Source organism: Petromyzon marinus, unplaced genomic scaffold (genome assembly GCF_048934315.1).
Source record: "Petromyzon marinus isolate PM22_M1 ecotype Great Lakes invasive population unplaced genomic scaffold, UKy_Petmar_22M1.pri1.0 PM_G_Scaffold_6, whole genome shotgun sequence".
Taxonomy (NCBI): domain Eukaryota; kingdom Metazoa; phylum Chordata; class Hyperoartia; order Petromyzontiformes; family Petromyzontidae; genus Petromyzon; species Petromyzon marinus.
This window is the reverse complement of record NW_027423013.1, coordinates 6,567,213-6,580,280: the sequence shown is the minus strand read 5'-3', so window position 1 is coordinate 6,580,280 and position 13,068 is coordinate 6,567,213.

Genomic DNA, 13,068 nt, shown 5'->3' with positions numbered 1-13,068 from the left:
CCCATCGTCACACGACGTCACAAAGTCAGACCCCTCCCCCCTCAATTATGATGTCACAAAGCTCTGCCCCCCCCACCCCCCCCAAAAAATAAAACATGCTTCAAATCACTTTAAACTATTGTTGTCATTGTAGTGCGTTGTTAATGTGACGCTGCACTCTGATGTAGGTAGAAAACATTTATTACAAAGTCTAATTAAGTAGAACGTGTTTATATTTATTTAAAGTTGCACAATTTGATGTGACGTCATGTTTCTCAAATCCCCCCCCCTCGTCACACATCGTCACAAACGTCTGACCCCGCCCCCCCCTCTAGACGTCATTCACGGACGGCCCCTAATTGTCGCTGGTATTGGCCGTGAGGGAGAATAGCGCAGCCATTCACGCTTACGGTGGCTTTCAGACAACATACATAAATTTTTTGTCTCCCCCCTCCTCTTTTCAGAACATAGATGGACTAGTCCTTCTAAATAAACTGCCAAATCGCTGCACGTGGTGCTGACGTTTTTTTTATAAATAAAGAAATACACCGTTTTAAAGTAAATAAATTATTGCAAACCGACACACCTGATGACGACCGTTTGTGTTATGGTTGAAACGTCGTGAGAATTTTTATTGTTTTATATATATTTTATTGTTTCCCTTCAGCGTGACTTTACCGAAAGAGCTAAGAATATGAATTACTGCAGTCACGAAAGCTTTAAGTCAAGATTAAAATATATTAGCATACCAAAATTAGCATAGGTCAACCGTTGACCAATCGCTGCGCACCATCGCTGGAGACGCGCCCAGGTTTGCCTCTCGACCAATCGGATCGCTGGCCCTCCCCCCTCCCCACTTTGGCACGCGGCGACCAATCAGATCGCGGGAGGACGCTACCATTTTTAATGCCTTACACGCTGAAAGCCGCGCGCCCTTGTGCGTATGAGTGTTTAGTTTTGTTTTAATTATTTTAATCATTAAAGTTCGCGAGTGTCAAGGTAAGCTACGTTGACTTTATTTTTTAAAGCATTTTCTCAAGAGAACCGTTGTTGTTGCTGCTGCTGTTGTTGTGAAAGGCCCGGTACACCCTGAGGCCTTGCCTAGACTAGGACAGCCTTGATGTCACGTGGGTCCATACTCTTTGTGTCTTTCGGTAAAGTCACGGAGGTAGAAAATGAAATTTATTATTTCATTTATTTTATACCTACGTTAAATTTAATTAAAATTTTTAATTAATTTAATTAAAATGTATTTCATACCTACGTTAAATTTAATTTAAAATTGGAATTATTTTAATTAAAATTTATTTTATACCTACGTATTTTTTTATAAATGAATATTTTTTATACTTTAAATTAATTTTAATTTATACCTACGTTAAATTTAATTTAAATTTGTAATAAATTAAATTTTATTTCATACATACGTTAAATTAAATTGATTTTTTTAATAAATTAAATTTATTTAAATTAAATTTATTTTATACCTACGTTTAATTTAAATTTTTAATAAATTACAATTATTTTATTTAAATTAAATTTACTTTATTTCATACCTACACATGTACAGTCATTTTAACTGCTCTGACTGCTACAAGCTAAGTGCGGCCTGGAATCGTATTATTAAGTAATACATTTTACAATTACAATTCCTTATAGAGGAACCCCATACTAATGAACTGACTACGTATCTATATAATTAAAAGACCGCACGCAAATACCGCAAAAGTGGACCCCGTTGTCAATGAGATAATTCGATGTACGTACAGCAGTTGCTGTACGTAAATCATTAAAATTACACCGATTGTAATACGTCACCAAAGACGACACAATTTTAATTTGACCCCTGGGTCTGATCGCGTTAACTGTGCAGGTGGCGGGTCGAGAGGTGACTTGCACGTGTGTGCAGCTTATTGAATATTGACGTGCGATGACTTGTGGAGAGGAAGAATGATGATGATGGCGATGCAAGTCTTGAAGTCTGACGTTGTTCTCCGAGTCGTGTAGCCTACCGCGTGCAACTTTGGGGATTGCGTAATGTCATTTTAGTTTCCTCTGTGGAACTTTTTATTTTGTTGATTCTAACGCTTTAACTAACGTAGGGCGGGCTTGGGAGCGGCGTTGACGATGTGTTTTGGCGTTACACCAACCAGCACCTTTGCATTCAGAAGTTGGAGGTGCTTTGATTGTTACAGCGATGGGTGGAATCGTCACCGTCATGGGTTTTAAGTGGGCATGGAGCCCGCCAAGGGAATGGGTAGGTAGAGGAATGGGGTTGGAGAGTATACACAACTTGCATTTCTAGTCATTTCAACAATTTATGGGCATGCGCATCATTAACAGTGTCCTGATTGATGAGCAAAACAAAATCGCAATTTAATCATCAATCTATTGTCATTAATGAGTCCGAAATAGCAATAGTCATGCTCAAAACCGCATTCCTATTATAAAAAATAATTGAACCCTCATTCATGATGACAATTCCAATATGGTCATTATGATGCTCAGAATTACACTTATATTCTCAGAATCATGAACATTTATTAAAACAGCAGTGTGCTCAAAATGCAAATTTACCAATTTCAACATGTACACAATCAATTCCAAGATTCTAATCAAAGTAAGTCCTATGTGTCTTGGTGTTTTCATGCTTATCCATTATTGCGCGCCCCCCAAAAAAATATACAAAAGTGTATTTTTATAATGTTTGCATGGTGTACAGTCTGGAAATTACCCACATGGCAAATTTCAAGCTTGGTGCGTGTCGGGAAGTACGCTAAACATTTTGAACAGACACACACATTCACAACTTTGCCTTTGATATATATGGAGATTAGTAATAAATTGTTAATTTAATTACTTTCATGTTGACGGATTGTAACTACGAATAGCACTGGCTCACCACGGGGCTTATCGCGTGGTATCTGGGCACTTTATTTGAAACGTAAACCCCACAGTGTGTGAGTACAATTCCTCGCAAGTTGCGTCCACAGACACAGACAATGACGTTTCTAGGTAAGAGTAAGAAATGAATCTACGTGTCGAGGAGAGACGAGAGAGCCAAGAGGTCACCTCGGGAGACGGGGCGGCACGTCAACCTTAGTCACGTGACTGAAGGAGTGAGGGCGTGCCGTGCGTGTGTGTGTGTACTGTGTGTGTGTGTACTTGCATGTGTGTGTGTACCGTGTGTGTGTACCGTGCGTGTGTGTGTGTGTACCGTGCGTGTGTGTACTGTGTGTGTGTACTGTGCGTGCGTGTGTACTGTGTGTGTGTGTATATATTGTGTGTGTGTACCATGTGTGTGTGTAACGTGTGTGGCGGTAGTCTAGCAGTTAGTGCGCTGCTCTACAAACATGACGACTCGAGTTTGATTCCCGCTCACAGCCAACACCCAGTGACGATTCTTTAGGATATGTTTTTCAAACGAACGGTTGTTTGGGTTGCGTTGTGTTCATTAAAGTTACTTGCAATTCAAATACAGGTGTGTTGTTGGTGGTTGTAATGCCAGACGATAACATTGTGAGGAGCAATGCCTGAATCCTTACCCTTGGGGTTCCTCTAGAAATGGCAAAAAGTCACTGAGAGTGGCCACGTGGAGGAGAGGCTGCTACTCTGCACAGAGCTGGACCGGTACTGCCTGGATCTCTGTGGCATTCAGGAGATCCAGTGGACCGGCTCTGACTCCAATCATCATGAGGGGTGCAGAGTCATCCACTCGGGGCAGGAGACTGCCAAACAACAAGGAGTGGCTCTTATTCTGAAAAAAAGAATGAAGGCGGCGTGGGAAGGTGGCGGCGAGGTGTGGGAAGCTGTAAGCCCCAGGCTACTTTGGGCTCGCCTCCCCATCAACAGGAGGCAGAGAATGGTGGTGGTGGTGGCTGCTTACGCCCCCACCGAAGACGAACATCAGTGGAGGGATGCAGGCAAGCCCGTGGATTCAGATTCCTTCTATGACCTCCTGTCACAGGTGTTAGCTAAAAGTGGTCCCTCGGGATAGAGTCATCCTGTTGGGTGACTTCAATGCCCGAGTTGGTGATGATGCTGGCACCTGGTCTGGAGCGATTGGAAGGCATGGGCCAGATCAACTCAATAACAACGGTAGGAGGCTGTTAGACTTCTGTGGAGCCTGTGGGCTTGTCATGGCCAACACGCTGTTCTGGCATCTGTGCATCCAGATAACATCTTGGATTCACGTCGGGTCCAAGCAAGAACATCCGCTGGACTATATAGCAGTGGACCAGCGAATGCAGGCCCATGTCCTTGACACCAGAACCTACAGTGCTGCTGACCTCACTGACCGTTAGCTGTTCATATGTAAGATCTGTGGGCTGGGTAAATCTGTGAGCGAGAGATAATTAAGCTCCCAAGCATTCACTACGTTATGAACAACATATTTTCACTCATAAGTCGCTTGCCTAATTGCCTCAGCAACTCGGTGTTTCGTATCGAATCTCATCTCAAACAATCGAAGGCTGCCCCCTAGTGGCAGCTGCCCCTGTGTGGCACAAGGTGGCCCTCCACCGGCCTGCACGTGGCATGAGTCTGTCGGTAGGGGGCGATCATTGACGCGTCATCTACATTGTGGAGTTTCCGGATAATGTCTGGAATTAACCACAATTTTGACCGTTACACCAACATGCAATGACCTGTGCGTTGTAAGTGACACAATACTCTGTTTGACATCCGCCGTGAAGCAGAACAGCGCATATTGTGGTGAATGTTACTGGGGTAGCCAGGTGTGCCTGTCGGATTTGAACGTTAAACCTCTGCAACAAATAGAGAATACGCTACCATATTCCTGGTTCTTTCGGTAAAGTCACGTAGATAGAAAACTAAATTAAAGGTTAAACAATTTTTTTATACAATTAACAAATAAAAATAAATTGATGATAAGATGCCTTGGGTCGACTGACTCAGATGACTGACCAATGCACCGCCTTTGCCCCCCACTACACACACAGTGTGTGTACGTACACACACTGTACACACAATAATGTCCACGTTGTTGCTGAGTTCACGCACCCAAGGGAGGGGGCAATGAAAAATGAAGCTAAATCAACTTAAACTCCATCCCCGCTCTGTGACGTCACCACTCAGCATGACCTCATCGGCATGAAGTGCCAGCGGGAGGTGTATCTCGCTAGTGACGTCATGTCACCAAGGTATTCACACTCCCCCAACATGCTTCCGCGTGACGTCGCGCGTAACAGGAGGCTGCCGATCCGCGCTTGCACTGAAATCCGAGGTGAGAAATTCTCATGCTGGTGGTAGTGGTGGTTGTTGTTTACCGAGGTAGAGCCTCTCTCTCGTAGGGATGTCAGTTGAGTAGCAGCGAGCATGGGAATCGATGTCCAGGTTGGAACTGTTGTATATATAGGTGTTATGAAAATTGATGAAAATAATGAAAATTAAATGAAATTTGCAAAATTCATCCGAAATTATGTTAATTTGTGTAATTATGTGCATAAATTATGCTGATTCGAGAGATGATCGTATTAATTATGCGAGTGGGCATGGTTATGATAATGCAGGTCGTTATGATAATTAGGTCGAGCCTCGGTGACGATTGTGTTATGAATTTGAACAACGCGATTAATCGTATGCAGTTCTGTAGGTGTTGTGAGCACGAATGAGAGAGAGTCGATTCGACTCTGCTCTTTAATTCCGTATTATCGATAAGGATACGATTACTCTCGATTGAACATTATGAATTATGTGTGTTATGGATTATGTGTGGTGATAGTGTGCTTATGATAGGTCCCCAGGATTCAGATCTCATACGCAGAACAATATGCAGAATTTCAGGAAGAATCACACACAAACCTGCTTTAATCAATTTTATTTTCTAGCTAACTTTAATTTAGGATAATATGAAAACTCAATCTCGGGATTTTGGAATTTCAACACAGCATTAACATAATACCATCACGATTGCGTTGTTTCACCTCGATAGCGGCACCTGTGGTTAATTCCCGACGCGTAACGCAATCAATCGGTTGTTGAGAGAGAGATTAAACATGCATAACTATTCTATCAAACCTTAACTCTATTATATGCTAATTCGTATACTTGAATGATTACACAAGACGGCACTCGGTCTTTGATTCGTATCCAATCCTTAACACATTCTGATATGCGAAATTATTATGCTTGAAATCGTCAGCACAGTACCACGGCGATGTTCGTTCATTGATTCATCAACGATTATGCAATTAAAGCGTTCGACTGAAATAATTCTGATTGCCTCATCAACGTAACTCAATGGGTGGCGATGTTTTTCGTTATCAGCTAATAGTTGACGCAGTTATCATGAGTCTTGTATGTTTAATGGGAGCGTTGTTGATTTCTTGCGTTGAGCAAACGCCTAGGTTGATTTCCTTGTCAAAAAAATGTTTGTTCGTTGTGTAGCGGTGGGGGAGTGAGGAGGGAGTGTGGGGGAGGGGCATACGAACGACTGCCAGTTTCTGTCCACCGCTGGCTGGATGAGTCAGCACGACGCTCGCCGTCGTCGCGCCGATGGGTGTTGAGTGCGGGGCCGTTTCCCTCTCAGCCCTGGTGACGTGAAGTTGCGAGCTGTGGCACGCTGGTGGCACGCTGTTGGCACGCGCTGGTGCTGGTGGCACGCTGGTGGCACGCTGTTCGCGCGCTGGTGCTGATGCTGGTGCTGATGGCACGCTGGTGGCGCGCGCTCCCTCTCCTTGAAGATGCGCGAACGCGCCCGTGCTGGTTCGCTGACAGCAGTTTCCTCCACTGCTGGATGAGCTGCTGCACGCTCTTGCTTGGCGTTGCTGGCTGCGCTCTTTCCGCTGCTGTAGTATCTGATGCTGCGCTCGCGGGCGACAGGTCAAGTTTTCTTCTGCTGAGTGAGCCGAGTCGCACGTGCTCTCTTTGTTGAAGTTGTTGGCGGCTCTCTGACAGCAGGTTTCCTCCACTGCTGTATGACTCAAGTCGCACGCGCTTGGTCGCTGGTTTGCTGAAGTTGTTGGCGGCTGTCCAAGCTTTTCCGCTGCTGGTTGAGCCACGTTGCACGCTCTCTCCCTGTGGAGATGCTCGAGCGCTCTCAGCGCTGATTCGCTGATAGCAGTTTCTCTCCACTGCTGTATGACTCAATTTCGTTGATACATGGCGACTCATGCGATCCTCGCTACTCAGCAAGGCTCGGAGCCAGCCGCTCCATGCGACTGCTCGTCCTGTGGACGTCTTGACTCGCTGATCTGTCTTGACTCTTGACTATTGACTGACTTTTGAAAATGCGGCTGACCGTTATGTTCAAAGACAATTCTCTCTGCGCAGTGGAAAAGGTGGGGGGGGGGGGCGTGGTCTGTTTGTGTGTGAGTTCGTGTGTGTACAGATGGCTCCTGCGATAACGATCTGTTTGCCCTGGCGTGAAATTCCTCTCTCGCGCTCTGCGGGAGAGACAAAGGTGGTCGGGAGCACTTATCTCTTTATACTTTCGACTTTATATTTCTCAAATACCATTTAGTCCCATGTTCGCCAAGACTCGTGTTTGTAACTACGTCCTCCCGACACCCCTCTCGGGTTACCGAGGTTCGCATTGTTATGATGGAATTATTAAAAAGAAAAATAATTTTCATCCTGAGTTTAAGAGGTCCGTTTCTTGATTGTTGGAATCCATATCCCTTGGTTCTGTAAGGTTCTATAATGGAATATCGTTTAAGGTTAACACGTTATTATTAATGTTATATTGCAATTTCTTTAAAACTTTGTTTGCCTGGTTGCCGTGTGTGGGGTGGGGTGTGTCTCCTCATCAAACCCGGCTGGCTTTTCCAGATGGCCCCTTGTGATAAGGTGTAATTCTTGCTTCTCCGCGCTGCGAGAGAGACAAAGGTGGTCGGGGTTGCTTGGGATATTGTTTAAACTCTTTCGCAAGTTTGCCCGTTGTCTCATTCCTTCTCGAAAATATTTGATGTGACTCTGTATTTTGTCTCCAAGCTTTGTTTTAACAGTAAAAGTATTAAATGTGAAAATCATTTGATAGCGAATTAATTATTGGATAATAATTCACTGATGTATCTGGTGGCCTGGTCTTAATTGGAGTGAGCGCGAGGACCGCTAACTTTAGCTTATTCTTGTTATTGCATTTTAAATTTTAACTGTTTAAAAAAAATGGTTTAACCCGTGGGCGCCATTTCTGGCTTGCGGAGGGCTTCCCTCTGCGTGACCTCCCTTAGGGCACATTAAACTCTTGTTCATCTGGAGATCTTCGCAGATAGCTGCTACCATCCTCGCCTCGAGAGTTTTAGTATTTATTTATTAATGGCCTGTTTATGACCGACATCTGGTTTTTCGTGTGCCTGGCTTACGGGTTTTATTGATTATTTTTTTCGTTTGTTAAAAAAAAGATATATATAACGGCAAATATTATTGTTAATATCAATTTTGGAAAAGGCTCATATACAACAACAGCGCTGGAGTGAAAAAAAGCCACGCGCAGATCATGACCTTTAAGCTGTGTGAGAAGAAACAAAGCGCCTTGACAAAGGAATTAGCATAGAATTTAGCATTGAAATGGCTCATTGAAATAGCTAAGTTAAAGTATACACATCCGCAGAGGCACCCCTTGACAAAGGAATTAGCATTGAATTTAGCATTGAAATAGCTGAGTGATGTTCTGTTTGAGAGGAGACCTGATGGCTCATTCTGTCTACAGGAAACCCACCCACACAGATTCCTACTTGAAACCTGATTCCCACCACCACCCAGCCAAAAATAATTCTCTCATCAAAACTTGATACCATAGTGCTCATTGCATTTCGGACCAACACCACCTGACCAGTGAATTAAAACATGTACACCTGGTCCTCAAAAGGAATGGTTACTCTGACCGTACCATCCGCCAAGCTTTTTCTCCCTCCATACAGAAACAACCACTTGATACTCCGGTCAAAACCATCACACTACCATATATAGCAGGCGTTACTAAATAGATTTCCAAAATTCTAAACAAACACAAGATCCAGGTCCGGTTCAATACAGTACACAAAATTCGTGATCTGATCCCATCCGTGAAGGATATCATTTCTGACTTACAGTACCCCGGGGTTTACAAATTGAGTTGTACCTGCGGTGATTGCTATATCGGGGAGACAAAGCGACATGTCTCTGACCAAATTCGCGAGCACAAATCAGATTTGAAACACGGCAAAACGAATTCTTCTGCCGTGGCTGATCACTGTTACAACACTGTGGGTGATCACGATATAATTTTCTCCCGATACCAAGGTTCTTTGCAAACCCACGGGTTTTTATCAGAGATTTGTTCACGAGGCAATTCAGATCTACAAACACAGACACAATTTCAACCGAGAAGATGGTTTCAAATTAAGCAACCATTGGAAAGATGTTCTAAATCGAACTAAACATTAAACTAATTTCAATGGTACAGTATATTTTTCAAGTAGTGGTACCCTAAACTTTCGCAGCTCTTATAAATTCCCTTTTCACACCATCAATAGCAAGTCTACCGGCATGTACACCACCTCTTTTCTAAAATTGGCCAATCAAATGCAATTTTTTATGCGAATTTCTTTGTCATGACACCTTGTTTGCTCGCACACAGTTTAAAGGTCTGCAGTCTGAGCGTGGTTGTGTTTCGCTAAATTCTCCTGTTTGATTTGTACTAGGTGCCTCGGTGAATGTATATGCTCTGACTTTAACATAGCTATTTCTGTGACCAGTTACAAGCTAATCACTCAGCTATTTCAATGCTAAATTCTATGCTAATTCCTTTGTCAAGGGGTGCCTCTGCGGATGTGTATACTTTAACTTAGCTATTTCAATGAGCCATTTCAATGCTAAATTATATGCTAATTCCTTTGTCAAGGCGCTTTGTTTCTTCTCACACAGCTTAAAGGTCGTGATCTGAGTATGGCTTTTTTCACTCCAGCGCTGTCCTCCAGACAGTCTCGTCCCTTCACCTGATGAAGGCCGCTTGTGTTGTGGCCAAAACGTCGTGACTTTTGTTATTTTATTTTTTTACCTACGTGACTTTACCCAATAGAACCAAAGGGTATGGATCCTAGCAGTCACGAAAGCTTTAAATCTAGAACTGTGATTCCATTTGCAAGTAAACTCACATTTCAACAACGAGGGTTGAAAGCATTAAGCATTAGCTCTGTCTGCATGTCTGCTCTGTTGTAAAGATGATCCAATATGAACACAATTGTAGTACAACAGCTCTGTTGCTCTTCTTTGGTTCTTTCGGTAAAGTCACGTAGAATGAGAATAAAATAATAAATTGATAATTTATCAGATTGATAATTTATCAATTTATTATTTTATTCTCATTCTACGTGACTTATCAGATTGATAATTTATCAATTTATTATTTTATTCTCATTCTACGTGACTTTACCGAAATAACCAAAGAAGATGAATCATTGCAGTCACGAAAGCTTTAAATCGAAATTTAACCAGCTCTGTTGCTGTTAGGGACCTAACAATGTTGAAAACTGGCCAAAATGTATTACACGGCCCACTCATGGTCCAGAGCAGAACTCGGTACCACCTAAGGTAGCAACACTTCAGTCGTACCCATTTATTTGGATGGAAAATGAAAGTAAATTACTTGATAGTCTCACTCATTGAATTTCTTTATCACTGGCCACGTAGAGAAATTGAAACTGCTCAATTTAGGCCACCTCACGTGGTACCGACAAAGGAGACATCTCATGGGCTATGAAAAAATAAGAATAGGTTGTATCCTTTCTGGCAATAAAACAGATCTTAAGATTCATTGAAGAAGGTTTCTGTTTGGTGTTTGAACATCTAAACACCCGTTTTATTGGCTAAAAAGGATCAAATCTATTCTTATTTTGTCATACTTTGATACCGGCCAAACTGTCTCATTTTGAAGCGTTTCATGGACTATTGGATGGGGAGAAAAAAAACGGCGCTAAAAGTCAGCGCCGACCTCTCCTGTCGTGCCCAGTGACGTCATCACGGGCGAAGTTCACCGCGCAAAGTCAAATGCCGCCTCGTGAGCGCCGCTCGAAACGCAAAATCATCGCTCGGTGAACATTTCCGAGGACAAACAAACGCATGCCGGGAACCGTGTGAGTTTGTGTTTCCTGTCTCCTCTGCGCAATGTGGGGGAGGGCTTCATCCAGCAGTGGATTGACAAAAGCGCTGTATGCATACTGCACAGGCTACGCTAACGTCACATTTAGGCCCATGGACCGAACAAACGCGTCTCTCTTTCTCCATCCGTCTCCACTCTCTCTCTCTCTTCCTCTCTTCACTGTTGGCCTGTAGGTTTGGGCCGAGCGAGTTCCTGCCGGGGATTTGGCTTTTCAGGAGCTGATTCCCCCCGTGGCTTTGTCGGCACGAGGCGACCGCGCGGAGTGTCAAGGGCTCCACCGGGCCCCAAGGTGCTGCCCCAGCACCACCGTAGTAGCCAAACCATCGGTGCTCGGCATGGCCTGTATGAAGGTCCTGCCGGTCCTCATGTTGCGCACGGGGTACAGCATCGTCCAGGAGAACGGACAGAGGAAGTTCGGACCGCCGCCCGACTGGCAGGGGCCCCCTCCCGCCCATGGCTGCGAGGTGTTTCTGGGGAGGATCCCGCGCGACCTCTACGAGGATGAGCTGGTGCCCGTGCTGGAGATGGTGGGGAAGCTCTACCAGCTCCGCCTCATGATGGATTATAGCGGAGAGACCCGCGGCTATGCGTTCGCTACCTACGCCACGCTCGCCCAAGCCATGGATGCCGTCAAGAAACTCGACAAATTCGAGATCCGTCCCGGACGCCGCATTGCAGTCTGCATCAGCGTGGACAATCGCTGCCTCTTCATTGGGGGGCTGCCAAAGGACAAGAAGCGAGCGGAGGTGATGATGGTGATGAGCTGTGCCACGGAGGGCGTGGTGGACGTCACGATGAGCGTCTGTTGCTGGGACAAAACCCTCAACCGAGGCTACGCGTTCATCGAGTACGGGAGCCATCACGCGGCCGCCATAGCCCGGAGCAAACTCCTTCGAATCAACTTGCAGCTATGGGGCGGGACCATAAAGGTGGACTGGGCCATCCCGGAACGGGTGGCTGCGGCCACGGCGGTGGAGATGGAGGCGGCGGTGCCAGACCTGTTGCAGCCGGAGTGCACGGGCACCGGCAAAGCCGCACACAGCCAATTTGGGGACTGGGGGGCACGCATGCAGCTGTGGTGGGTACCTCTCCACCTGCGGCCCATGCCCATTGCTCTCGAGGCGCTGCCGGAGGTGGCCATGCTGTCGTGGGAGGTGCGGCTGCGGATGCTGTGCCGGACCGCCGGCATCAGCTACCCAATCTTCGAGCTGCACGCTTACTCGGAGCCCGGGATACCCGTGGGCCTCCTCTATAAGGTGTCGATTCCCGGGGTGGGAGAAGGCACCGGCATCTTCCCCGAATTTCTGAGCTCCAGCGAGGAGCGAGCACGGGAGGTGGCGTGTCAGCTCGCCTACAACATCCTCAGCAATGCGAATCCTCTGAGAATGTGCCAAGCCCCTGCCGCGACACCGCCTCCCAGCCGCCTCTTCCAGGACCTCTCGGCGTAACCTGGCTCCTTCCCCATAACCCAGCAGGTGGTCGCCACGTGCTGTACCTGCACCAAAAGCGACGTGTACTGTAATGACATGTGTCCATTGCAGGGGCGTTCGTCAGACCACTGACGATGTTCTACCCACGAGCCCTCACTTAGCGTTCACTCTGAACCTCACGTCCATTGCGGTGTTCAAACTGCAAATTGCCCGGCCACTCACTCTCTATGTTCACGTTCCCGCCCGCTCTCCCTTCAGCCATCCGCCCCCTTTCCTTTTTCCCTCGTGGGGGGGGGGGGGGGGACCACCCCGGGGGGGGGGGGGGGACCACCCCTGACTTCATTTGACTCATCGCCCCACACACGTCCTCGTTGGCTCCTTCTCACCGGACCACGCGCCGCTACCTCGCTCGCTCCGCACGTCTCACCAAGTGACTTTCCACGTTAACGTCTCGTGACTGTGCCGGCTCTTCTTGGCCACGATTCCGGCTGGCGGCGTGACGACGACGGAGAGAGATGTCGGCGAACGGCGACACGCCAGGACCCAGGACCCCACGCA